The 26,071-nt window shown below is 43.8% G+C and overlaps 1 long non-coding RNA gene across 1 annotated transcript in view; it reads right to left on the reverse strand.

Moving 5' to 3' along the window:
* Nucleotides 1-13,664: 13,664 nt before the first annotated feature.
* Nucleotides 13,665-26,071, reverse strand: part of LOC122559829 (uncharacterized) — a 33,368-nt gene continuing 20,961 nt past the window's right edge. Inside the window, exons 2-3 of the long non-coding RNA XR_006314567.2 lie at nt 22,413-22,521; nt 13,665-13,797 (exon numbers count right to left, since the gene is read on the reverse strand). This is a non-coding gene — a long non-coding RNA (uncharacterized LOC122559829). The remainder of the gene's footprint in view (nt 13,798-22,412; nt 22,522-26,071) is intronic.

Genomic DNA, 26,071 nt, shown 5'->3' on the forward strand with positions numbered 1-26,071 from the left:
GGTTGGATAGAGCTTAATGCATGGTCCAACATTAACCCTTTCAGAACCTTACGCAACATGGCCCTGAACCTGTCACACAGCTAAGAATATTCCAAGACGTACAATGCAGATAGACAAAATCTTGACAAAACATTGCATTTCCATCTCCTTTCCCTCTTCACCATATCTAGGAATTCTAAGTTCAGAAGATTTTGTCTTTTCATCATTAGCCTACAAGCGATTCTGATCATTGGGCCTTACCATTTACCACTAGACTCTATGACACTAAAATACCGCGTGCCATTTTCTCAGCCAGCTAATACAATTTGTCTTCCTACTTTTCAAATTGAGGGACCATTGACGAGAACAGTTGACCAAGACAGTTCCCTGCTCTTCTTCACTATGGGATCTTTAGCATTCACTTGATTAGCGAGATTGAGCTTTAGCTTAATGTCTGTTTAAAAAAAGAATACAGATTTAGAGATACAATAACTCAGCAGTAAGTTAAGATGAACATCACACTTATCTGTGGTGAAAGTGAGGACTGCAGATGCTGGAGAACAGAGTCTAGATTAAAGTGGTGCTGGAAAAGCACAGCAGGTCAGGCAGCATCCAAGAAGCAGGAAAATTGACATTTCGGGCAAAAGCCCATCATCAGGAACCTGGTGAAGGGCTTTTGCCCGAAACATCGATTTTCCTGCTCCTCGGATGCTGCCTGACCTGCTGTGCTTTTCCAGCACCACTCGAATCACACTTATCCGTGTTAGCAATGTAGAAAATGAGGAGGGATCCTGACAATGTCAGTCCACTGGGGTTGGATCCATTAAGTCCCATATTGGGGAGCCCCTATCAGCTTGATTGGGGAGGTCTAACAGAATTAAATGTCCTTCAGGTCTTTAAGAGGCACCATCAGGGCTTCTCAGCATGGCAGAAGTACTGTCTATTGAGAGTTTGTGGCCAATCAGAGCTGGGTACTTCACATTACCCAAAGAGCTAGCAAAAGCAATGGCAGCATGGCACCCACTGCAGGCAAATGGTACAGAGGCCATTCAGCACATTTTGTCCCTGCTAGCCCTCTGAAGGAGCAATGCACCTAGTCCCTGCCTTTTCCCTATGGCTCTGCAATTATTTCCTGTTCAAATAGCAATCCAATTCCCCTTCAAAAGCCTCAGTTGAACTTGCCTCCACCTTACTGTCGGCAGTGTACTCCCAATCCTAACTGCTTACTACAAGAAAAGGTTTTTTCTTGGCACCACTGCTTTTAATGTTCTCAATTCTTCTGCCAATGAATGCATGTAATTTTTTTTCCTGTCTCCTCTTCCAAACCCCATGTGATTTAAACACCTCAATCAAATCTCTCCTCAAACTTCTCCAAGGTTCCTATGTCATGATACCACCTCGTACCTGGAGCCACACTCATGAATCATTTCTGATGTCTTCACATCCTTCCTAAAGTGTGGAGTCCAGAACTGGATGCAATACTCCAGTTGAAGCCAGACTCGTGTTTTACATGGGTTTAACATAACTTCCTTGTTTCGGTATTCTGTGTCCTGATTCATACAGCCAAGATGCCATAAGCTCTTTTAACAGCTATCGCAAGCTGTCCTGCTACTGTCAATGATTTATATACATCACAGGCAGGTCTCTCTGCTCCTGCATCCCGTTTAAAAGTACACTGTTTGTTTTATATTACCTCTCTGCATCCTTTGCACTAAAATGAATCACTTCACACTTCTCTGCATTTACTTCCATCTGGTACTTGTTTAACCCATGAAGTCCTTTGAAGTGCTACACAATCCCCCTCACGGTTCACAGGACTTCCAATTGTTGTACCTTCTGCACCCTTTTGAAACTGTCCCCAGTCCACCAATGTCCAGGCCACTGATATATTTCAGAAAAAGCAGAGTCCTATCACTGACCTTAAGGAACTCCACTGTAAACCTCCCTCCAGCAACAATTTCCTTGCGTTTCTTGTTGTTCAGCCAACTTTGTGTCGGAGCTGCTTTCCCCCTTTTGCTCCATCAACTCTAAATGTGCTCAGACAAGTCTATTGTGCAGCACCATATCAGATGTCTTCTGGAAATCCATGCACCTCACATCAACAGCAACACTCTCCCTTACCTCACCAAAACAAAAACCCTGCAGGCTTTTAAGGTATGGCATGCCCTTTAAAAAAATCCTGCAAGTGCTAATTATCCTTGTGCTCAAATTGACTGGCCTATGCTTGCCAGGTTTATCTTTATATCCTGGTGATGGTGGGAATTGTGGAGTCGTTTAGAAGGTGATGGTCGGACACAAGAGCAGGGGTGTGGCTTTCAGTAAGTCACGCCTTCCCAATGCTGGGATCCTTTATTGGGCAGACATTGCCTGACAAACAACGAATGCCTCTTGGAAGACTTTGGCAAAGCTAACGGAGTTTATAGGGCGCCCACTAATTTGAGGTGGTGTCATTGGGAATGGGCGATGTTTCATTCTTTAATGAGCCTAATTTACATTCAGTTGGCGGCAACCAGGAATCATACTTCGTGCCAGCCCATCCTCCCACTTATACAGTCATAGAGATTTACAGCACAGAAACAGACCCTTCGGTCCAACCCATGCACGCTGACCAGATATCCCAATCCAATCTAGTCCCACCTGCCAGCACCTGGCTCATATCCCTCCAAACCCCTCCTTTTAATATACCCATCCAAATGTCTTTTAAATGTTGTAATTGTACCAGCCTCTACCACTTCCTCTGGCAGCTCATTCCATACATGTACCACCCTCTGCGTGAAAAAGGTGCCCCTTAGGTCTCTTTTATATCTTTTCTGAACCCTTTCAAGTTTCACAACATCTTTCCGATAAAAAAGATTCCATACAATATTCCAACAGTGGCCTAACCAATGTCTTGTACAGCTGCAACATGACCTCCCACCTCCTATACTCAATACTCTGACCAATAAAGGAAAGCATACCAAACGCCTTCTTCACTATCCTATCTACCTGCGACTCCACTTTCAAGGAGCTATGAACCTGCACTCCAAGGTCTCTTTGTTCAGCAACACTCCCCAGGACCTTACCATTAAGTGTATAACTCCTGCTAAGATTTGCTTTCCCAAAATGCAGCACCTCCCATTAACTGGGGAAAGTTTGGGATATTGACAGAAGCACCTCCCGTGGATAATTGGACCTGGTTACCATGGTTCCTGCTGTGATGGGTTGCATTAAACCCAGCCCAGCGTCCTTTTGCGAAGTGATGTCTGATTAGCCCAACATGAGTATGTTGGACCTCAACAAACATGGTCAACACTGTATCTCCAATCAGCATGGCATTCGGCCCACAACAGTAGTACATAACTGTGTTTGCTCAATCAAGAACGAGAGGTCATAGTTTTGGGATAAGGGGTAACAGATTTAAAACTGAGCTGTCTATTTGTCTCAAAAGTTCACAAATCTGTGGAATTCCCTACCCCAAATGCTGGGACACCAAATAAATTTAAGATGTAAATATTTTTAACTAGTAAGGGATTGAAGGGTTGTGGAGAGCAGGCAAGAAATTGGAGTTGAGGCCGAAATGAGATCAGCCACAATCAAATGGCTGGACAGGTTTGAGGGACTGAATGGCCTACTCCTGCTCCAAGTTCTTATGTACATGACATAAATGATTCAACAGAGCTAATTCAAAGTGGTAAGACAGGATAGATTGGGTGAATCCTTAGAAGAGTATAAAGGGAGTAGGAGTATACTTAAGAGGGAAATCAGGAGGGCAAAACGGGGACATGAGATATCTTTGGCAAATAGAATTAAGGAGAATCCAAAGGGTTTTTAAGGGCAAAAGGGTAACTAGGGAGACAATAGGGCCCCTCAAAGATTCCTGAAGAAGGGCTTATGCCCGAAACGTCAATTCTCCTGTTCCTTGGATGCTGCCTGACCTGCTGCGCTTTTCCAGCAACACATTTTCACCCCTTAAAGATCAGCAAGGCAGCCTTTGTGTGGAGCCGCAGAAAATGGGGAGATACTAAACAAGTATTTTACTTCAGTATTTACTGTGGAAAAACATATGGAAGATATAGACTGTCGGGAAATAGATGGTGACATCTTGCAAAATGTCCAAATTACAGAGGAGAAAGTGCTGGATGTCTTGAAACAGGTAAAGGTGGCTAAATCCCCAGGACCTGATCAGGTGTACCCTAGAACTCTGTGGGAAGCTAGAGAAGTGATAGCTGGGCCTCTTGCTGAGATATTTGTATCATCGATAGTCACAGGTGAGGTGCTGGAAGACTGGAGGTTGGCTAATGTGGTGCCACTGCTTAAGAAGGGTGGTAAAGACAAGCCAGAGAACTATAGACCAGTGAGCCTGACGTCGGTGGTGGGCAAGATGTTGGAGGGAATCCTGAAGGACAGGATGTACATGTATTTAGAAAGGCAAGGACTGATTAGGGATAGTCAACATGGCTTTCTGCGTGGGAAATCATGTCTCACAAACTTGATTGAATTTTTTGAGGAGATAACAAAGAGGATTGATGAGGGCAGATCAGTAGATGTGACCTAAATAGACTTCACCAAGGCATTCAACAAGGTTCCTCATGGGAGACTGATTAGCAAGGTTAGGTCTCACAGAATACAGGGAGAACTAGCCATTTGGATACAAAGGTAGAAGACAGAGGGTGGTGGTGGAGGGTTGTTTTTCAGACTGGAGGCCTGTGACCCGTGGAGTGCCAAAAGGATCGGTGCTGGGTCCTCTACTTTTTGTCATTTACATAAATGATTTGGATGCGAGCTTAAGAGGTACAGTTAGTACGTTTGCAGATGACACCAAAATTGGGGATATAGTGGACAGCGAAGAGGGTTACCTCAGATTGCAACAGGATCTGGACCAGATGGGCCAATGGGCTGAGAAGTGGCAGATGGAGTTTAATTCAAATAAATGCGAAGTGCTGCAATTTTGGAAAGCAATTCATAGCAGGACTTAAACACTTAATGGTAAGGTTCTAGCGAGTGTTGCTGAACAAAGAGACCTTGGAGTGCAGGTTCATAGTTCCTTGAAAGTGGAATCACAAGTAGATAAGATAGTGAAGAAGGCATTTGGTATGCTTTCCTTTATTGGTCAGAGTATTGAGTACAGGAGTTGGGAGGTCATGTTGTGGCTGCACAGGACATTGGTTAGGCCACTGTTGGAAAATTGCATGCAATTCTGGTTTCCTTCCTATCAGAAAGATGTTGTGAAACTTGAAAGGGTTCAGAAAAGATTTACAAGGAAGTTGCCATGGCTGGAGGATCTGAGCTACAGGGAGAGGCTGAACAAGCTGGGGCTGTTTTCTCTGGAGTGTCGGAGGCTGAAGGGTGACCTTATAGAGGTTTACAAAATTATGAGGGGCATGGAAAGGGTAAATAGACAAAGTCTTTTCCCTGGGGCTGGGGAGTCCAGAACTAGAGGGCATAAGTTTAGGATGAGAGGGGAAAGATATAAAAGAGACCTAAGGGGCAGCTTTTTCACTCAGAGGGTGGTACGTATATGGAATGAGCTGCCAGAGGAAGTGGTGGCAGCTGGTACAAATTGCAACATTTAAGAGGCATTTGGATGGGTATAAGAATAGGAAGGGTTTGGAGAGATACAGGCCGGGTGCTGGCAGGTGGGACTAGATTGGGTTGGGATATCTGGTCGGCATGGACGGGTTGGACCGAAGGGTCTGTTTCCATGCTGTACATCTCTATGACTCTATGGAGAGGGAGGAGGAGGCACCCCAGTTTCCATTACATAACCCTCAATCAGCATCACAAAACAAGTTGTTGAATTGCTTCCCATGGGATCTTGCCGTATAATAATAACAATCTTATCCATCCCATTGCCACCTCCCCCCTCCTCCTTCCGCCTCTATTTCTGACTTTTTGATATCGTTTGCCTGATCACTGTTGGCCTCACCATCAGCTGCTACCAGAAGCTTGAAATATGGGAGCTTTTGTCCCCTGAACCTCTCCACCACAAAACCCTGCTTTAAAAAAATCTCCCTCTATGTCCAAACGTTTCTCTTGAATGTCGGTGTCAAATTTCTTTGTGTCTGTGAGTGCTCCAGTGAACGACCTTGTGGTGTTTTGCTACATTAAATGCCCTTTGTAAAATACGAGCCACTGTCGATAAGGAAAATCGATTCCGGTTAGAAGTCACGTCAGAGATCTCAAACTGTACTTTCTTTTCAGGAATGAAAAGACACTGATTTGTGTACACAGCCTAGCCCCATGATAACACAGTTCTGGACGCAGATATAGAGCTGCTGTCAGAGAGCCCTTTCATCTGCAAACCAAAACAAATTCCTTCTGCAGCTGTTATGACTCCCCCACCTCAGAATTCCAAGGATCCAATAGTTTCAGGAAGTTATTTACACTCAAGTCACCGAATTAACTAGCAGCAGGAAACAGCTGGCCTCCTTCAGAGATCTGCCTTTCCCCCGCCTTCTTGCAATCTATCACAAAAGCAGATAGTGTTGGGGGAACTCAGCAGGATTGGAACATCCATGGAGAGGAAAGCAGTTTAATATTTCAAGTCCAGTGACCCTTCTTCAGAACAGGCACACCTGGAAGAGATGTGGCAGTATATTAAACACTAAAATAAAGCCCTGTTCCCCCTGTCCCTTATCTTTGCACTACCCTTAACAGGCTTTGCACATAAATTGATCATAAAATCATCAAATTTATAGAATCGTAGAAGTTTACATGATAGGAGGAGTTGAAAAGTGTGGTGCTGGAAACACACAGCGGGTCAGGCAGCATCCAAAGAGCAGGAGAATCGACTATAGGAGGAGGCCATTCAACCCCTTAAGTCTGTACCAGCTTCCAAAAGAGCTACTCAGCTAGTCCCATCCATCAGCGCTATCTCCGTAGCCCTCTAAATTAATCACTTTCAAATATATATGTAATTCTCTTTGGGAACCTCCTGTGGACTCAACTCCCTCAAATTCCAAATCCTAACAACTCTCTGAGGAAAGAACTTTCTCATCATCTCACTTTTAGCTCTCTTGCTGACAATCTTGAAACTGTGAGCCCAAGTTACTGACTAATGGAAACATAATACCCTTTTTTACCCAGTCAAAATTGTTCAATTGGAATTAATTCCATTCAGTTAGTAAACATGGGGGTGGTTAATAGATGAAAAGATATGGTTGATTGGGGGATGGGGAAAGTAAATGTTCAGTTGTGTGGAAGAGCATTTCTGGGCATAAGAAAAAAAGCACAGAAATAAAAACAAAAAACTAAGATGTTTAGGCTCTGAAACAAAAACAGAGAGTGGTGGAGAAACTCAGCAGGTCTGGTGGCATCTGTTGAGAGAAAACAGAGCTAACATTTTGACTCCAGTGACTTTTCATCAAAATTTGCAGTCGATGTCAATTGCAGCATGGAAATCTCTCAGGAAATTCCAAAGGGCAGTTGGAATTTAACGCCAATTTTTTGGTCTTTGCCCTAGCTACTCTTAAATAACCATGATTCGGAGATGCCGGTGTTGGACTGGGGTGTACAAAGTTAAAAATCACACAACACCAGGTTATAGTCCAACAGGTTTAATTGGAAGCACTAGCTTTCGGAGCGACACTCCTTCATCAGGTGATTGTGGAGGGCTTGATCGTAACACAGAATTTATAGCAAAACTTTGCAGTGTGATGTAACTGAAATTATACATTGAAGAATTGATTGTCTGTTAAGCCTTTCATCTGTTAGAATACAGTGATAGTTTCACTTCTTTCATGTGTAAATCACAAAACCCTTTTTTTTAAAGTTGCTTTCTCGGGTTAGCTGTTAACAATGGTGATAGCTAGACAATATGTTGAAGGTGTAAGCCCCCTGTGTTCTCTGTCTATGACCTGATGTTTAGATTGATTCCAATCTAAAAGATGAGATAACAGAGTTTTACATAAATTCATGCAGTTTTTGAGCTCAGAGTTCTACATGAATGTATGTGGTTTTTGAGCAAAGTGCAATGTAACTCTGAAAGTACCAAAAAAATTCACCACACAAAATATATGTGTGCATGTGGGTCTTTGTCTGTCTGTGTGTGTGTCTGTCTGGGGTGGGGGTTGTGAGTGTGAGAAAGTGTGTGTGTGTATGTGTGTGTAGTGAGTGCAGAGTGTCTTAAGTATGTGAGGGGGTGCATGTGTGGGAGTCTGTGTGTCTATAAGGGTGTGTGTGGGTGTCTGTGTGCGCGTCTGTGTGTATCTGTGTCCGTGTGTATGTGAGAGTGTGTGTGTGTAGTGCAATGGTGATCACCCGTAATGTGACATGAACCCAAGGTCCCGGTTGAGGCCCTCCCTATGGGTACTGAACCTAGCAATCAGCCTCTGCTCGGCCACTTTCCTCTGCTGCCTGTCCCGAAGTCCACCTTGGAGGATGGTCACCCGAAGGTCCAAGGCTGAATGTCCTGGACCACTGAAGAGTTCCCCAACTGGGAGGGAACCCTCCTGTCTGTTGATTGTTGTGCGGTGCCCATTCATCCGTTGTCGTAGCCTTTGCTCGGTTTCCCCAATGTACCATGCTTCCAGACATCCTTGCCTGCAACGTATAAGGTAGACAACGTTGACTGAGTCACATGAGTACCTGCCATGTACAAGGTGGGAGGTGTTCCCACGTGTAATAGTGGTATCTATGTCCACAATCTATGTCCACAGTCAGATTGATTTGTCAGAACTCTGAGCTCAAAAACTGCATGAATTTATGTAAAACTCTGTTATCTCACTTTTTAGATTGGAATCAATCTAAACATCAGGTCATAGACAGAGAACACAGGGGGCTTACACCTTCAACATATTGTCTAGCTATCACCATTGTTAACAGCTAACCCGAGAATGCAACTTTAAAAAAAAAGGTTTTGTGATTTACACATGAAAGAAGTGAAACTATCACTGTATTCTAACAGATGAAAGGCTTAACAGACAATCAATTCTTCAATGTATAATTTCAGTTACATCACACTGCAAATTTTTGCTATAAATTCTGTGTTACGATCGAGTCCTCCACAATCACCTGATGAAGGAGCGACGCTCCGAAAGCTAGTGTGCTTCCAATTAAACCTGTTGGACTATAACCTGGTGTTGTGTGATTTTTAACTTAAATAACCAGTTAGATTTTCCAAACCGACGTGTATTGTGTTAGACTCCTTGTTTGAATAGATCCAACATATGGGTGATTTAATCTTCGGTGGGTCTCTTCATGAGTGAAGAGTCCAATTGCACACCGACAGAACTGGTATGATGTGTTATTGTCACTGGTGCTTGAGGGAACTTCTGACAAAGGTGGCATCTTTGACCTTGTCAGAGGTTGTGGTCATCCCCAAAATGCACTGAACCAAATTTTTGTGTTTTTTTAATTCATTCAAGGGATGTGAGTGTCTCTGACTGGTACTGCTTTTATTATCCATCTCCAATTGCCAGAGGGCAGTTAAGAGTCAACCACATTGCTAGGGGTCTGGAACCACATGTACATTGGCCAGTTTGGGTAAGGAAGGAAATTTTCCTTTGCATTAGTGAACCAGATGGGTCATTACAACAATTGAAAGTAACTACAATTAGGCCAGCTCTTGATTCCAGGATGCTACTGAGACTGGAAGGTTTGAGTTATAAGGATAGGCTGAGACCTTTTTCTCTGGAGTGTAGGAGGTTTAATGGTGACCATACAGAGGTTTGTAAAATCATGAGGAACGTGGAGAAGCTGAGTAGCCAAGTTATTTTCCCCAGGGTCGTTTTCCCCCAAAGTAGAGGGCGTAGGTTTAAGGTGAGAGGGGAAGGATTTAAAACAGACTTGAGGGGCACCTTTCTCACATAGAGGGTGGTGTGTTGTTGGAAAGAGCTGCCCGAGGAAGTAGAGGTGAGCACAATCACGACATTTTAAAGACTTTTAGACAGGTACATAGATAGGAAAGGTTTAGAGGGATAGGGTCAAATGCAGCCAAATGGGACTAGTTCGGTTTAGGAAATCTGGTCGGCATGGACCAGTTGGGCTGAAGGGTCTGTGTCTGTGCTGTATGACTCTATGACACTTCTGCTTTTCCTCTTGAAGTCAAACTTCACTATCTGCCATTGTGGATTTGAACTCTTTCCACGTAATGTTAGCTTGAGGTTCTAGTACCCCCTAGGTCCAGTATCCATTACCAATACCCCACCACTATACCTGCCACCACTTGAACGGTTGGCTACAGAGTTACCCAAGAGATGTTGTCTTCAATACTGAAGTTTGTAGGCTGTTTTCTTAGGTCTGTGTAATAATGTAAGAACAGGAGGAGGCCATTCCACCCCTCGAGCCTATCACTTTTCCAGACAGGGTGGAAGTCCTACCTCAATCCATCTATAGGCCTGGCTGTGGGACAACCTGACCAAAAGGTGGTAGACCTGTCCCTGAATTTGAGCTTCTCTCCATCTACCCATCAACTCCTTTACTTATCTCCAATGCTTCAGTTAGATAAACCCTTCTTTTTGTAGTCAAGGGAATACAAGAATTCTCTGAAAGGCTGTTGCGAGCTGGTGGTAGTGCCCTTACATCTGAGCCAGAAGGCTTGGGTTCAAGCTCCACCTGCTCCAGAGGTTTGTAATAGGTTGATTGGAAAATACTGACAAAATGTCTCCACAGCCTGTCCACATTAGGTTAGGACTTTAAGGGTCAACAGAGGAATTAAAGGTTGACCCAATGTAGAAACAAAGAAGCTGACAATCTTCGGGAAAGAACAATTCAGCTACCAGTTCTCTGGGGATGGCCTGCCAGGGTGGGGAACCACATTTGTTGTGGTTGGGAGAGTACGGGACAATGCCATAATTCCAAAGTTGGAGAACAATATGCAAGAACAGCAGGTGAGGGTCCCCACTGACTGCAGATACAGGGCCAAGCAGTCATGTCATACAACTTTGTGGGTTAAGGTTCCTAATAAAAATTTAGAGGTAACCTGAAGGAAAGGTTTTCATTTACATAGTAATTTTGGGTGACCCTGGGATGTCCCAAAATGCAGTAAAGCCAATGAAATATGGCATTTTGAAATGTTGTCAGTGTTGGAATGTGGGGAAAATGGCAGAAAATTTCCTCACAGCAATATCACATGAAGAGAAGTAAGGTAAGGACCAGTTAATCTGTTTAGTGGTGTTAGGTGGGGATAGAGAATGGTGGTTGCTGAGCTCCCCAACTCTTCATCAAAATAATGCCCTGGAATCTCTTGAATCTGCCTGAGAGAACAGATGGGACCTTGGCTTCAGGCCTCATCCAGAGGAGAGCATTTCTGACTGTCCAGCATTCCCTCAGTGTTGCAATGGGTGTATCCATTTGGATTTGAAATGTGGGCATCGCTGCTTGGGCCAGCGTTTTTTTTTGCCTGTGCCTAATTGCCCTGGATGAGATGGTGATAAAGGGCTTATGCCCAAAATGTCAACTCTCCTGCTCCTTGGATGCTGCCTGACCCGCTGTGCTTTTCCAGCACCACACTTTTCGACTCTGGATGAGATGGTAGTGCGATGCCTTCTCAAACCAGTGCAATCTTTTGTATAAAGATGCTGGAGACTTCAACAAGCTCAATGCAATCTAACAATGTGATATAGTCTTGGCTGGGGAAAAGAAGAGTCCAGTTCAGGATCCTAATAGAGGAGGATGAGTCATCATTATATCCTTTGTTATTTTATCAAAGTCGTCAATGTAAATTTTACCTCTCACTATCGTGCAAGAAATGACAGAGAGTCATAGAGTCATAGAGATGTACAGCACGGAAACAGACCCTTCGGTCCAACTCGTCCATGCCAACCATACTGACAAATACTGACAAAAGAGGGGGAGAAGGTAGCTGAGAATGCGATAGGTCGATGGAGGTGGGGGTAATGGTGATAGGTTGGAGGGGAGGGTGGAACGGATAGTGGGAAGGAAGATGGACGGATGAGATGGGTCATGAGGACGGTGCCGAGCTGGAAGTTTGGAACTGAGGTAAGATGGGGGGAGGGGAGGTTGGGAACTGATCATGGTTGGTTCTGCAGTGCACACAGAACGGTCCATGTGGCCTGTCAAAATATTCCCAAGTCATGATGGTGGGGTGCTTGGAGTGGAACTGACATGTTGTTCCCATGTATCTGCTTTCCTTAACTTCTTGATAGTAGAGGTGGTAGGTTTGGAAAGTGCTGTTGAAAGAGCCTGGATTAGTTGCTGCAGTACGTTGTGTAGCTAGTACACACTGATGTAACTGCAATGGTGTTGGAGGGAGTGAGTATTTAAACTCAAGGATGGAATGCTGAACAAGTAGGCAGTTTAATGTTGAACCAAGTGTTGTTGGAGCTGCAATAATCCAGACAACATTACGTAGTGAAGTCTTGGGAGTGTGACATCAACCCTCTGAGACATGGCTGATACCTGATAGGGCTGTATAAAACAATAAGATTGCGGATGATTGATAGGTGATTTTACATTGACAGCTCAGGGTCGGACTAGTGAGCAGATAAATAAACGAAGCAAGTGTCGTGAGCCTCTGAAACATATGGTTGGCTGGTGCGGTGGTCCATTGCTGAGAATATGTATAGTTGGAATGAACAGGCAATTGGTCTCTTAAGGAATCATGGAGATGTGCCAAATGGACTAGAAAGTGGAATGGAGTCCCAGATCTGTCATAATTGTTCCAAATGGTGGGAGAGAGTTGACGAACAGAATGGTTTTCTCTACTCCTATTTCTTGTATCATTGACCGTATGCTGATTCGTCATTGCTGGACTGGTTTCTGGCCGAGGTAGATATCCCCTCATATTGTCTTTACAAATAACATTTTGTCCACATGACCTCCTGGATGGCTTTGGGCTGCCCAAGGGAGGCAGGGTAACAAGAATTTATTTTGGATTTCAGCACATAGCTTTAATCTCTTTAAAGGGAGTCCATTGCATCTTGGGGTATTGTCACTGGACGAGCAATTCACAGGCCCAGGCTGATGTTTTGGAGCCTTGCAGTTGGTGAAACAGTGAAATTTGAGTTCAGCCAAATGCTGACCACATAATCACTGTCAATTTTTGTCAGAACTCATCTGGTTCACAAATGTTCCTTAGAAAAGGAAATCTGCCATTCTTACTTGGTCTGGCCTACATGTGACTCCAGACCCATAGCAATATGGTTGACTCTTATCTGCCCTCTGGGCAAACAGGGTTGGACAATAATTGCTGGCCTAGCCAATGACGGCCACACCCCGTGAATGAATAAAAAATTCCAGTGGCCTTTTTGTTTGCTTTTATAGGAGATAACATGACTGCAGGGTGGGGAGTGAGAGAGGGAGGGGAGTAGGAAATGGCTTGTGAAGAATCTCCAGCGATCTTGAATGTGCAGTTGACTTAATTGACCAGCATTCCCCTATCTGCCATTTTTTGTGAGGTCACAAAGGAGTAGATGAAAGAATCTCTTCACAACATGGTAAATATTTGTTACTGATATTGCTCGAAGTAATTGAGTCTTTGAGCTGGGCCCACATTTATGTGCTATAAATTTTAGCCTGCTGGCTAATTAAACCTGTTACAGAATAAAAAGCATTATCACGTTGAATTAATTGACGTTCAGCAAGCTTTAAAAATTAAACTTTTTCTTTGCAGTTTCTAATACCAGAACAAAATAACGAGATGTCAGATAGTAAATTGATTTCACAGCTTCAAAAACAATAACACAAGTTCACGCCAGACTCTTGGGAGTGGTTTTAAAACAGATTTACCAAGAGTTACCCTTTATTGGCAACAATCAATGGTTTATTGCAAAATGCTCTTCTGGATTCAAATCCTCTTTGACAAAATTCACAGCATTGAGAGGATGGAGAATACTTGCAGGGGACACAAATCTGGTCTATCAATCAAAGGTAAGAATTCTAGAGGTAGAGATCAAATTATTAGTCTGATGTTTGGTAAAAAGTCACACGCTACAGTCATTAAACTCAACTTTCTAGACCTTTTCTCTCTGCTTCGCCCTGCAATCCCAACCTTTTTACATCTTTATCAAGAGATCCCCAAGGCCTGTCAAGAACAACCACTGTTGAGATTAAACAAAGCATAGAATGTATCCTATTATGGCTATGTTACAGATGGGTTTGTCTCTAAACATGCATGAATTGTGAGAAAGGTCAGAAATAAGTGTAATTAACGTGTTGCTTAACCTCGAGATCAAGCTGTTTATGATCTTTGTGGAGATTGCCATTGTTAGCAAAAGGATTTTAGCTTGGGGCTAAATGCAAAATGGGTTCCTTGACTGACAAAAATCACTTGCACAAATTCACACTGTGACTCAGTGGGTAATAGCAACAATAGAGCCCTTGGCCCCTGAGTTGTTAAGAGTCTAGGTTCAAGTCCCACCAGAGGGTCAAAAGCCCAGGCTGACATTCCAGAACTGAGGAGGTACTGCTGTTTTTTTTTCAGATGAAAATGTTAAACCAAGTCTGTTCTCTGAGATTGATGTAGAAGGTCTCTTGGTGCTGTCTCAAAGCATGATTTGGAGGTGCTGGTGTTGGACTGGGATGTACAAAGTTAAAAAATCACACAATACCAGGTTATAGTCCAACAAGTTTATTTGGAAGCACTAACTTTCAGAGTGCTGCTCCTGCTCCAAAAGCTAGTGCTTCCAAACAAACCTGTTGGACTATAACCTGGTGTAGTGTGATTTTTAACTTATCTCAAAGCAGGCCTCAATCAATTACCAGCAGGAGTTGATCTGGTCCTTATTGCATTTTAGAGTCAGAGAGATGTACAACCCGAAATCAGATCCTTCAGTCCAACTCGTCCATGCTGACCAGATATCCTAACCTAATCTAATCCCATTTGCCAGCATTTGGCTCATATCCCTCTAAACCCTTCCTATTCATATACCCATCCAGATGCCTTTTAAATGCTGTAATTGTACCAGCCTCCACCACTTCCACTGGCTACTCATTCCATACATGCACCACCTTCTACGTGAAAACATTGCCCCTTAGGTTTCTTTTAAATCTTTCCCCTCTCACTTTAAAACTGTGTCCTCTAGTTATGGACTCCCCATCCCGGGGAAAAGACCATGTCTATTTACTCTATCCGCCTCAGGCGACTGACTGTGTGGAGTTTGCACATTCTCCCCGTGTCTGCGTGGGTTTCCTCCGGGTGCTCCGGTTTCCTCCCACAGTCCAAAAAAAAAATGTGCAGGTTAGGTGAATTGGCCATGCTAAATTGCCCGTAGTGTTAGGTGCAGGGGTAAATGTAGGGGAATGGGTCTGGGTGGGTTGCGCTTCGGCGAGTCGGTGTGGACTTGTTGGGCCGAAGGGCCTGTTTCCACACTGTAAGTAATCTAATCTAATCTAAACCTCTATAAGGTCACCCCTCAGTTAGTTCTGGACTCCCCCACGCCAGGGATTATGGAAGCTTGCTATACAGAAATTGGTTGCTTCGTTTCTGTTTAACAGTGACTGCTTGAAAAGTGCCTTGGGAAGTTGAAATCCCGCTTGATTGAATTAACAACACACCAGAGGTTCCCCAGCAGTCCATTTGATTGGCAAACCATCCACCACCTTCAAAACCTCACTCCCTTCCCCACTGGTGCACAGTGGCTGAAACGATTATATCTACAAGATGCACTACACTGACTCACCCAGGATCCTTTGACAGCTTTACTAAACCCATAAGTTTTCCTACATAGAAGGACAAGAGCAGAAGATGCATGCGAACACCACCACCTTCAAGATCACCGCCAATCCACACATCATTCTAATTTTGGAACTATATCACTGTTCCTTCACTGACAGTAAGATTGTAAGAAATAGTAACAGAAGTAGGCTCTTCGGCCCCTCAAGCCTGCTTCACCGTTCAATAGAATCCGACATTCCTCACGTCCATTTTCTTGGCCTTTCCTCATAATTCTTGATTCCCCAATTAATCAAGAATCAATCTATCTCAGCCTTAAATATACACAAGGACTCTGCCCCCACAGCTCTCTGTGGCAAATGACTTCCAAAACCTCTCAATCCTCTGAGAGAAGGAATTCCTCCTCATTTAGTCTAAAATTGGCAGAGGATATCTATTCCTCTGCTATGAGGACATCCTGCAGGTCAGGTATACGGATGCTGGATATTGTCACCTGGGAGACACAGTCACTGGCAGTCATGAGCTCTTGAGGCTGACTAGAGGGGTGTTGGAAGAATTGAACAAAACTGTAAGAGCTCAGCTGGCTGAAAAGAGGGAATGGAGAAAACAGGGACAATAAATTGTGCACCTTCCCAGTCCACAATCTTCCTCTTCAGAAAATGTGGCAGAGACTCTTGCCCCAGATAGGGGTCTGAAACAGCAGAAATAATACTTAACACAGACAGAAGCATCATCGTACAATTATGGTTGGCACCTCAGCTGGCAAAGTCCACTGCTCCTTCCCTAAATCTCTTGGCCTTTCTCCTTCCTTTTGCTCCATAATACCATAACATGTAGGAGCAGAAGTAGGTCATTCAGCCCATCAAGTCTGCTTCACCATTCAATAAGATCATAAGTTTATCTGATAATCCTCAACTCCACGGTTCTGCCTTTCCCTCTGAGAGCAGACATTCTTCCTCATCTCTCTTCCTTTAATATACTCCACAAACCCACCTCTCCTCTGTTTATTATCTCCTTATATCAATTAGTGTTACATTTTGTTTAATAATGCTCCTGTGAAGGACCACTGGACATGTGTGATGTAAATTGTGGAATTTCTATGTACTTGTAATATCATTTATTGCAAGATTGGATTCTTGGATTAGTGGGTTTTCTTTGTGTCTGAAGTTAATAGTCAACTTGTAAGAATTCATGTGGCAATGGTGATTTCTTTTAAAAAGGTTTTTGAGCCCTAGCTTTAGATTGAATAGGTTTTTGTGTACATTGGTAGGATTTTACAATTGAACAAGGTAAACCAGCTCGGGTTTAGAGGGTCAGGAGAGGTATTTTAAGCTTAAGGGAAACGCCCATAGCTTAGAAAGAAGTTTCTTTTCCAATTTTACTTTGAATTTTGACTTGTCCTATGAAGACATTTACTTAGTCTGGGGCGCCTAAGAAGGGAAGGGTATAGTGAAATGTAATTAGAATAGAGAGTTAGTAATAGTCCCAATCCAGTGTTGGGATAAAACCATGAAGAAGTTACTTAAAGCTGAGTACTTTTAACTGTAATGAATAATAACTCCAGGAAGACACTATCAGCAATTGCAAGCTAGGACTTAATGTCAAAGTTAAACCTGTTGAGGAAAGGATTCTGAAAGGGAGTACAATAGAAGGGTTTCTTTGAGGTACTATATTACGAATTGTTTGTCCTTATGGAATTTAGGAAGCGATATTTTGAGATTAATGGGATTATGCTTTAACTGTTTAAAAATGTTGACTTAGGTGATAATTAGTTTTGTTTGTTCGACTTTTGCTTCATTTCAATTATTTAATAAATTTGTTTCATTGTTAAACAAAATCTGTAGCATTGCTGATATGTCAGGGGTAGACCACATCATTAAAGCTAAAACAAGCAAAATATAACAGATCAATCAGGATTTCAGTCTGTGATCTATCTAAATTGGCCACGCTAAATTGCCTATAGTGTTAAGTGCATTGGTCAGAGAGAAATGGGTCTGGGTGGGTTACTCTTCGGAGGGTTGGTGTGGACTGGTTGGGCCGTAGGGCCTGTTTCCACACAGTAGGGAATCTAATCTAATCAACACCATGAGACCATCAAACAGAAGATTTTGCTTATCATTTGGTCCATCAAGTCCACTCCACTATTCAATAAGATTGTGCTGGTTCTGATCCGTAACTCCACTTTTCTGCTTTATCAACATAACCTTGATTCCCTTAATTATTAGGAGTCTGTCTATCTCAGCATTGATTTTACTAATGAGCCAACCACTGTATTAAAGAATTCCACAGATTCACCACTGTCTGACAGAAAAAAATCATTCATATATCTGTCTTAAATGGGTGATTCTGACCCTAGACTTGCCCACTAAAGAAAACAACCTCTCCACAACTACTCTGTCAAGCCCCCAAAGAATCTTGCACGTTTCATAAGTTGCCTCTCATTCTCCTAAACTCCCAAGACCAGACTAATCAGCCTCTGCTCATTAGAAAATCCCTGCAAACACAGGTCCAATCTGTTGAACCTTCTCTAGACTCCTGCAGTCTATCTTTCCTCAGATAAGGGTACTAAAACTGTTCAGAGTATTTCAGCTGCGATCTGACCAGTGCCTTGTATCATTTTAGCAAGACCTCACAGTTTTTATATTCCATTATCTTTGAAATAGAGGCCAACATTCAATTTGCCTTCCCTTTGCTGCTCTGAACTTGGATACTGGCTTTTTGTGAGTCATGCATCAGCACCCCAAAATCCCTCTGTGCTGGACATTTCTACGGTCTTTTTCCATTTAAATAATATTCCATTCCTTCAATCTTTCTGCTAAGATTCATAACCTCAATTTGGCAGCATGGTGGCTCAGTGGTTAGCACTGCTGCTTCACAGTGCCAGAGACCCAGGTTCAATTCCAGCCTCAGGCGACTGTGTGAAGTTTGCACATTCTCCCCATGTCTGCGTGGGTTTCCTCCGGGTGCTCCGGTTTCCTCCCACAGTCCAGAAATGTGCAGGTCAGGTGAATTGGCCATGCTAAATTGCCCATCATGTTAGGTGCATTAGTCAGAGGGAACTGGGTCTGGGTGGATTACTCTTTGAAGGGTCGGTGTGGACTTGTTGGTCCGATGGGACTGTTTTCATACTGTAGGGAATATAATCAGTCTCTCACACACATATATATATATATATAATCAATTTGTCTTGTCCAGCAATGTTAAAAAAATCACGGAACCAGGTTATGGTTTATTTGGAAGCACTAGCTTTCAGAGTGCTGTTCCTTCACACCAACTCGGAACATAACACACGTTTCCCTATTGAAGGTGCTATCTAAATGCAAGTTGTGGTTGTTGAATAATATAGGCCACAAAACCAAGGGGAAGGTCCCAGTTCTTCTTCAAATATGTGGCGTGGAATGTTTTATTCCCAGCTAAGAGGGTGAACGGTTCGTTCTCTTAGCCAAGAGTTAACATTTCAAAATGCTGCAAAGTAGTGGTGGTAGTGACAATAATTTAAAGTACGCAGGCACATTGTAAAATCACCTCTACTGGAGCTATGAGTAGTCACCACTTGTGTACCATTACTCCCAACTTGCATTGCAGCCGAGATGTGTGATAGTCTTTAAGGCAGGGCTTAATTTAATTTGGTTTACTCTCTGCATACAACATTCCACGGCTGTCGTAATCAAATCTCTAAAGAACTGAAATGTAGATCGAGCAAAACAACCAGAAACCTACACAGCAGATAACCTTATGCCCTGTCCCCCCAGCCCCACCAATGACATGAGACTCACAGCTTCGGCTGAGAAACCTGAATGACTAATTTACACATCCCCAAGGAATTGCCGATCTCCCTTTACTTAACATTCAGTTAATCTTCTCCTGACCCAGAGGAAGAGAGTGATTACACTATTGCTATTGACATCCTTTCAGATCTGTGCTTTGAAAGAGGGGCAGATAACCGAGAGCTTCCCATTTAACACTTTACCAAATCCAACAATGCAAATATTAAGCATGGTGGGTTTATTTTTCTCCCTCTCTTGATAGCTTGGAACCTTGCATTCATATTCCAAATTGCTTTTAAAGCGTTCTCCATTAAATGGCCTGTCAGTAGTCATTAGTGCACTTCTGTTTATGATGAGTAATCGCCTCGTATAACCTCTCTGGTCTTGACAGCTCAGAGTGGAGACTGTTTGCATTCAACCACTTAAAAAGTTATAGGTTTGATGGAGCCAGGATCATGGAGACTCCTGACCCCCAGGCCACAGTGAGTCTGGCTACACCCTTGGTGACTGGAGCCAGAACCCTTGAAATAACTGGTCAGCAAATAACAATTAAGAAAGGGTTCACTCACCCTTTCCCCTGGGCTTTGAAGCAATTAAACAGTTTGGAGCAATTGGGCATAGGCCGTAATGCTTTCAAAGGCATTATCTGGAGAATTAGAGGGCAGATAGGGGATGGGGCAAGGGCACCAGTGGGTCACGGGCTAAAGAGGCTCCACAACAAAGAACGACTAACAGCAATCACTGACAGCTGTCAGTTTAAACCCTTTGGTATAATTTGTCTCTTTACCAATGTCTGTCCACAGGGAAATGAGGTCGCCTTCCATTTGGCAGTTAGGATAACTTGTTGAGTGGAAGTGAAATATGCTAAAACTGAAGTAACCAGGAGCATGAAGAGTCCTGGATGTGTTTTTGAAAGGAAAGGTTTTCCTTCTCTCTCACAAAGCACAGCTCGGACATAGCAAGAACCTGCTCCAGGGATCTTTCACTGTAGAGACCAGTGAGGTTCTTGCAATTTTCTGATTGACCAGGAGACTCTCCCAATCTTATGCCCTGGGTTTGGAATAATTCTCTGGTGGATGATCAAGCTGCTTGGCTGTCAAGGTAGTGGCAGGACTTGAACCCAGAACTGTGAGCTCAGAGACAGGGAAACTACCTACTGCACCACCACTAAGTCTCAGGAAAGGGCTTATAGGCCAAGAAGAAAAGAGCTGGACTAAGTGAGTCACTCTTTAAAGGGTTAAAAGACCCCCCTCTGAGTTTATTTGAAGTCTAGGAGTGTACTTTCACACTCAATGTTTGGTCACTAAGAAATGCCTGAGTGAACCCGGGATGGCTTATCCAGGAATTAAACAAGGATTTGGGGGAAAATAAAAATAGTGTCTTATTTTCATTTTCTTTGAATGCTTTTGTTCATTGAGTTGAGGAGGAATGTCTCCACCCATAGGGTTGTAAATCTGTGGAATTCCCCGTCCAGTGAAGGAGTTGAGGCTACATCATTGAAAGATAAATAGATTTTTGAACAGCAAAGGAATGAAGGGTTGACTAGGCTAGACTCCCTACTGTGCGGAAACAGGCCCTTCGGCCCAAAACATCCACACTGACCCTCCAAAGAGCAACCCACCCAGACCCATTTCCCTCTAACTAATGCACCAAGCACTATGGGAAATTTAGCATGGCCAATTCACCTGACCTGCACACCTTTGAACTGTGGGGAGAAACCAACGCAGACATGGGGAGAATGTGCAAACTCCACATAGATAGTCACCTGAGGCTGGAATTGAACTTGCGTCCCTGGTGCTGTGAGGCAGCAGTGCTAACCACTGAGCCACCGTGCAGCCCCATTTATGGTGAGTGGGTGGGTAAATGGAGCTGTGTCCACAAAAAGATCAGCCATGATCTCATTGAATGGTGGAGCAGGCTCGATAGGCCAGACGGCCTACTCCTGCTCCTAGTTCGTATGTTCTTATGTTCATTGGTGATGCATGTTTGGAGTGAGGGAGTGTTGTTTGACCAGGTGAAGGTGCAAGGTGCAACATCTAGCAATCTGCCTTAACCATGGTTAGCAGGGTTAGTGCAAAACAAAACGGTGTGAAGCATCTTGCAGATATTATAAACCACCACCCCCAAAAATCCTCTCGTCAGTCTCAATTGATTTCACAATTCCAGTGCAAAATGATTGATTAGAAACAGTCACAGAAGCAGAGGCATGAGAACTACAAACTATTTGAAAAAAGTTCAAGAGTTAATGGGAATAGGGCAGGGGTTAAGCAGATAGTCATTTCAGAAAACAAACAGAGAAACTAAGATCCACACGTTACTCTAAGCATTACTTTAAGACCTGTTTCCAATTGAATCTCACTATTTGTTAACCAACCTCATCAAATCTCTGCATATCCTTCCTTTTGTCTTCTCAGGAGCTAGGTGGTGTTTATGGTATTGGTTCTGAAAGGGTTAATGCTGAATACTGCATTAAGCTCCACCCAGACTGATGATGTCATAGGGAACTTGATGAACAAAGATAGAACAGCTCTGAATCTGAATGGGGATAATCCTGTTATGGATTCGGGCAATGGTGTTGATGTAACTCTTCAGTGGAAGGTCAAGGGATTCACATCAACGAAGGTAACTTAGTGATTGGTAACCAGATTAATAATCAAATAACCAAAGAGGTTCATGTCAACCATGGTAATTTAGCAATTAGGTAACTGGATTAATAACCAGGCAGCCTATTCAGATGATCCAAAGATAGGCATTCAAATCACAGTTGATGGCTGGGAAATTTCAATTTGATTAATTAACTAGGTTTTAAGATAAATAATTAATATTGTGAACATGAAACTATTAGATCGGCAGGACATGTTGCTTTTCTGCCGGACACCAGACTCCTAAATCAACTGGTCCAATCAGAATTGGTCGCAGCAAAAGACTGGAAGTAGTTTATGCATATCCACAAAACATCTCTGAAGAGGTTAAACATTCCTCGTGACTCATGGAAATCCCTGGTGAGTGGCAGACCAAAACAGAGAAGGTTGGTTCAGACACTGAACTCACTGATAGACCTGGTCGGGAAACAGTCAGAGGTAAAGTCGAGGTGTCAGAGAGAGTGCGCAAACCTCCCAATAGCTCATTGCCCCAACCCTCCACACACGTCCTACCCGGCAGAGGGTGCATTCGTGCTTTGGGCTTGTCATGTGGAAACGATTCATCCTCGATCCTGAGGGACTGACAAGAAGAAGGAGATTGTCATCTAGTTCATGAATGTCCTTTAGTGAAGGAAATCATCTGTTTGTACCAGATCTGGCCTGTATGTGACCCCAGGCCCTCAGCAATGTGTCTGCTCCCAAGTGCCCTCGGAAGTGGTCTAACAATTCAAAAATGTATCTCTAGGTAAAAGTAAGGACTGCAGATGCTGAAAACCAGAGTCTAGATTAGAGTGGTGCTGGAAAAGCACAGCAGGTCAGGCAGCATCCAAGGAGCAGGAAAATCGACATTTCGGGCAAAAGCCCTTAATCAGGAATAGAGGCAGAATGCCTGCAGGGTGGAGAGATAAACGAGAGGGGAGTGGGAGTGGGGAGAAAGTAGCATAGAGTACAATAGGTGAATGGGGTGGGAATGGAGGTGATAGGTCAGGGAGGAGGGTGGGGGAAGGTAGCAAAGAGTACAAGGGTGAATGGGAGTGGGATGAATGTGATAGGTCAGAGAGGAGGGTGGAGTGGATAGGTGGAAAGGAAGACAGGCAAGTAGGTCAAGTCATGGGAACGATGCTAAGCTGGAAGTTTGGAACTGGGGTGAGGAGGGAGAAGGGGAAATGAGGAAACTGGTGAAGTCCACATTGATGCCCTGGGAGTTGAAGTGTTCCGAGGCGGAAGATGAGGCGTTCTTCCTCCAGGCGTCAGGTGGTGAGGGAGCGGCGGTGAAGGAGACCCAGGACCTCCATGTCCTTGGCTGAGTGGGAGGGGAAGTTGAAATGTTGGGCCACAGGGCGGTGTGGTTGATTGGTGCGGGTGTCCCAGAGATATTCCCTAAAGCGCTCTGCTAGGAGGCGTCCAATCTCCCCAATGTAGAGGAGACCGCATCGGGAGCAACGGATACAATAAATGATATTGGTGGATGTGCAGGTGAAACTTTGATGGATGTAGAAGGCTCCTTTAGGGCCTTGGATGGAGGTGAGGGAGGAGGTGTGGGCGCAGGTTTTACAGTTCCTGCGGTGGCAGGGGAAGGTGCCAGGACGGGAGAGTGGGTTGTTGGGGGGGCGTGGACCTGACTAGGTAGTCACGGAGGGAACGGTCTTTGCGGAAGGCGGAAAGGAGTGGGGAGGGAAATATATCCCTGGTGGTGGGGTCCATTTGGAGGTGGCGGAAATGTCGTCGGATGATTTTTGCTACCTTCCCCCACCCTCCTCCCTGACCTAACACCTCCATCCCCACCCCCATTCACCTATTGCACTCTATGCTGCTTTCTCCCCACCCTCCTCTCATTTATCTCTCCACCCTGCAGGCACTCTACCTCTATTCCTGATGAAGGGCTTTTGCCTGAAACGTCGATTTTCCTGCTTCTCGGATGCTGCCTGAACTGCTGTGCTTTTCCAGCACTACTCTAATCTAAAAATGTATCTCTCCACTGTCTTCATTAGCCAATTAGCTGGCTTTATAAACACTGCTCACATACGAATGAATGAGAAATGGGGTTCGTTTCAAGATTCATTACATTATTTATCAGACTGGGAGAAGTCTTTCTAAAACAACCTGACGACCTCCTCCTCACTGAATCCATGGCAGGGTATTCTGTCGGCAGTCTTTCAATTGTTTACCAGTGAGAAACGAGATCAACATTTGAGAAGACAGAATTTTCACCTGTTAACCCCCATGGGTTCGATTACTTCCTATTTCTACTCATTTTGACAATATCTCACTTAAGAAGTGAAATTGTTGTCACAGATGAATGATTGCTAGAACAGTTTTCAGCAATGTAGCAGCAGCATGGAAGAGTTCCTGTGTCTGAACCAGAAGTTCCATCTTCAGGGCCCCACCCCAGGATTTGATGGCTAAAGGAAGGTTGTTCATAACACAGCCAAACAGGTTGAATAGAAACTTTACCATGTATGGTAGGTGCAAAGAGAAGGAGCGATTCCTGGTCAGCCACTAGATGGAAAGAGAATTGGAGCCTTCACCATCGCTATCCATAGCTGCAAACTACAAAGTATATGGAAAAGTGCAGGCTGCTTCAGCAATTCAGGCTCCTACAGAACAACATAATCAACAGCAAGTAGCATAATAGGATCATTGAATTTAGAGTACAGAAGGAGGCCATTTGATCTATCGTCTCCAGGAAGAGCTATCCAGCTGGTCTCATTCTGCAGCCCTATCTCCATAATCCACTAAATGCATTCCTTTCGAATACAGAATCGGTTCTCCTTTGAAATCTGAAATGGAATCCGCTTCCACCATTCTTCCAGGCGGCGCATTCCAACTCCTAACAACTCTCTGAGTAAAGAGGTTTCTCCTCATTTCATTCCCCGCTCTCTTGCAGACAATCTTGAAATTGTGATCCCAAGTTACTGACATACAAACCAGTGGAAATGGTTTTATTGTGTTCAGTTCTAGGCATCTTATCTAAGGAAGGATGGTGAAGCCCTGGAGAGAGTTCAGAGAAGATTTATTGTCAAAATTGTTCATAAGTTTGAACACTACAATATAGAGTCATAGAGTCATAGAGATGTACAGCATGGAAACAGACCCTTCGGTCCAACCCGTCCATGCCAACCAGATATCCCAACCCAATCTAGTTCCACTTGCCAGCACTGGGCCCATATCCCTCCAAACCCTTCCTATTCATATACCCATCCAAATGCCTTTTAAATGTTACAACTGTACCAGCCTCTACCACTTCCTCTGGCAGCTCACTCCATACACGTACCATCTTCTGTGTGAAAAAGTTGCCCCTTAAGTCTCTTTTATATCTTTCCCCTCTCACCCTAAACCTATGCCCTCTAGTTCTGGACTCCCTGACCCCAGGGAAAAGACTTTGTCAATTTATCTTATCCATGCCCCTCATAATTTTGTAAACCTCTATAAGGTCACCCCTCAGCCTCCGTCGCTCCAGGGAAAACCTCTTAATCTTCTCTGCTCCAAGGTAAATAATGTCAGATTCTCTTATTCTTCTTTGCATCTAAAAACCCCTCACACCTGGTATAATTCCAATAAATCTCCTTTGAACTCTCTCCAGGGCTTCACCATCCTTCCTTAGATAAGATGCCCAGAACTGAACATAATGCTCCAAATATGATCTTGTTGTAGAGATAATACATCACTTCCTTGCTTTAATACTCCAAGTTTCTATTTATAAACCCAAGGATCCCATGAGGCTTCTCAACAACTGTTTCAACTTGCCTGGCTACCTTCAGAGAACTGTGCACTGAATCCTGGGTTGGACTGGGGTGTACAAAGTTAAAAATGACACAACACCAGTTTATAGTCCAACAGGTTTATTTGGAAGCACTAGCTTTGAGAGCGCTGTTCAACCACCTGATGAAGGAGCACCCACTCTGCTGGGTGTCTGCTCATTTGGCCAATTTGTCAATGTCCCTCTGCGTCATCCTCACAATTTACTATTCTCCCTAGCTAATATCATCTGCAAATTTATGAATTTTGCCCTCAAATTGTTTATATAACTCAGAAAAAGCAAGGCCCCAACAGTAATCCCTGTGGAACATCACTTTCAACTCATTTTCAGTCTGAGAGATGCCCATCTATACCTAGCCTCTAACCTTTTA

This window comes from Chiloscyllium plagiosum, unplaced genomic scaffold (assembly GCF_037043375.1).
Source record: "Chiloscyllium plagiosum isolate Xiang-an unplaced genomic scaffold, Cpla_swu_hap1 HiC_scaffold_19, whole genome shotgun sequence".
In the NCBI taxonomy this organism is placed as follows: domain Eukaryota; kingdom Metazoa; phylum Chordata; class Chondrichthyes; order Orectolobiformes; family Hemiscylliidae; genus Chiloscyllium; species Chiloscyllium plagiosum.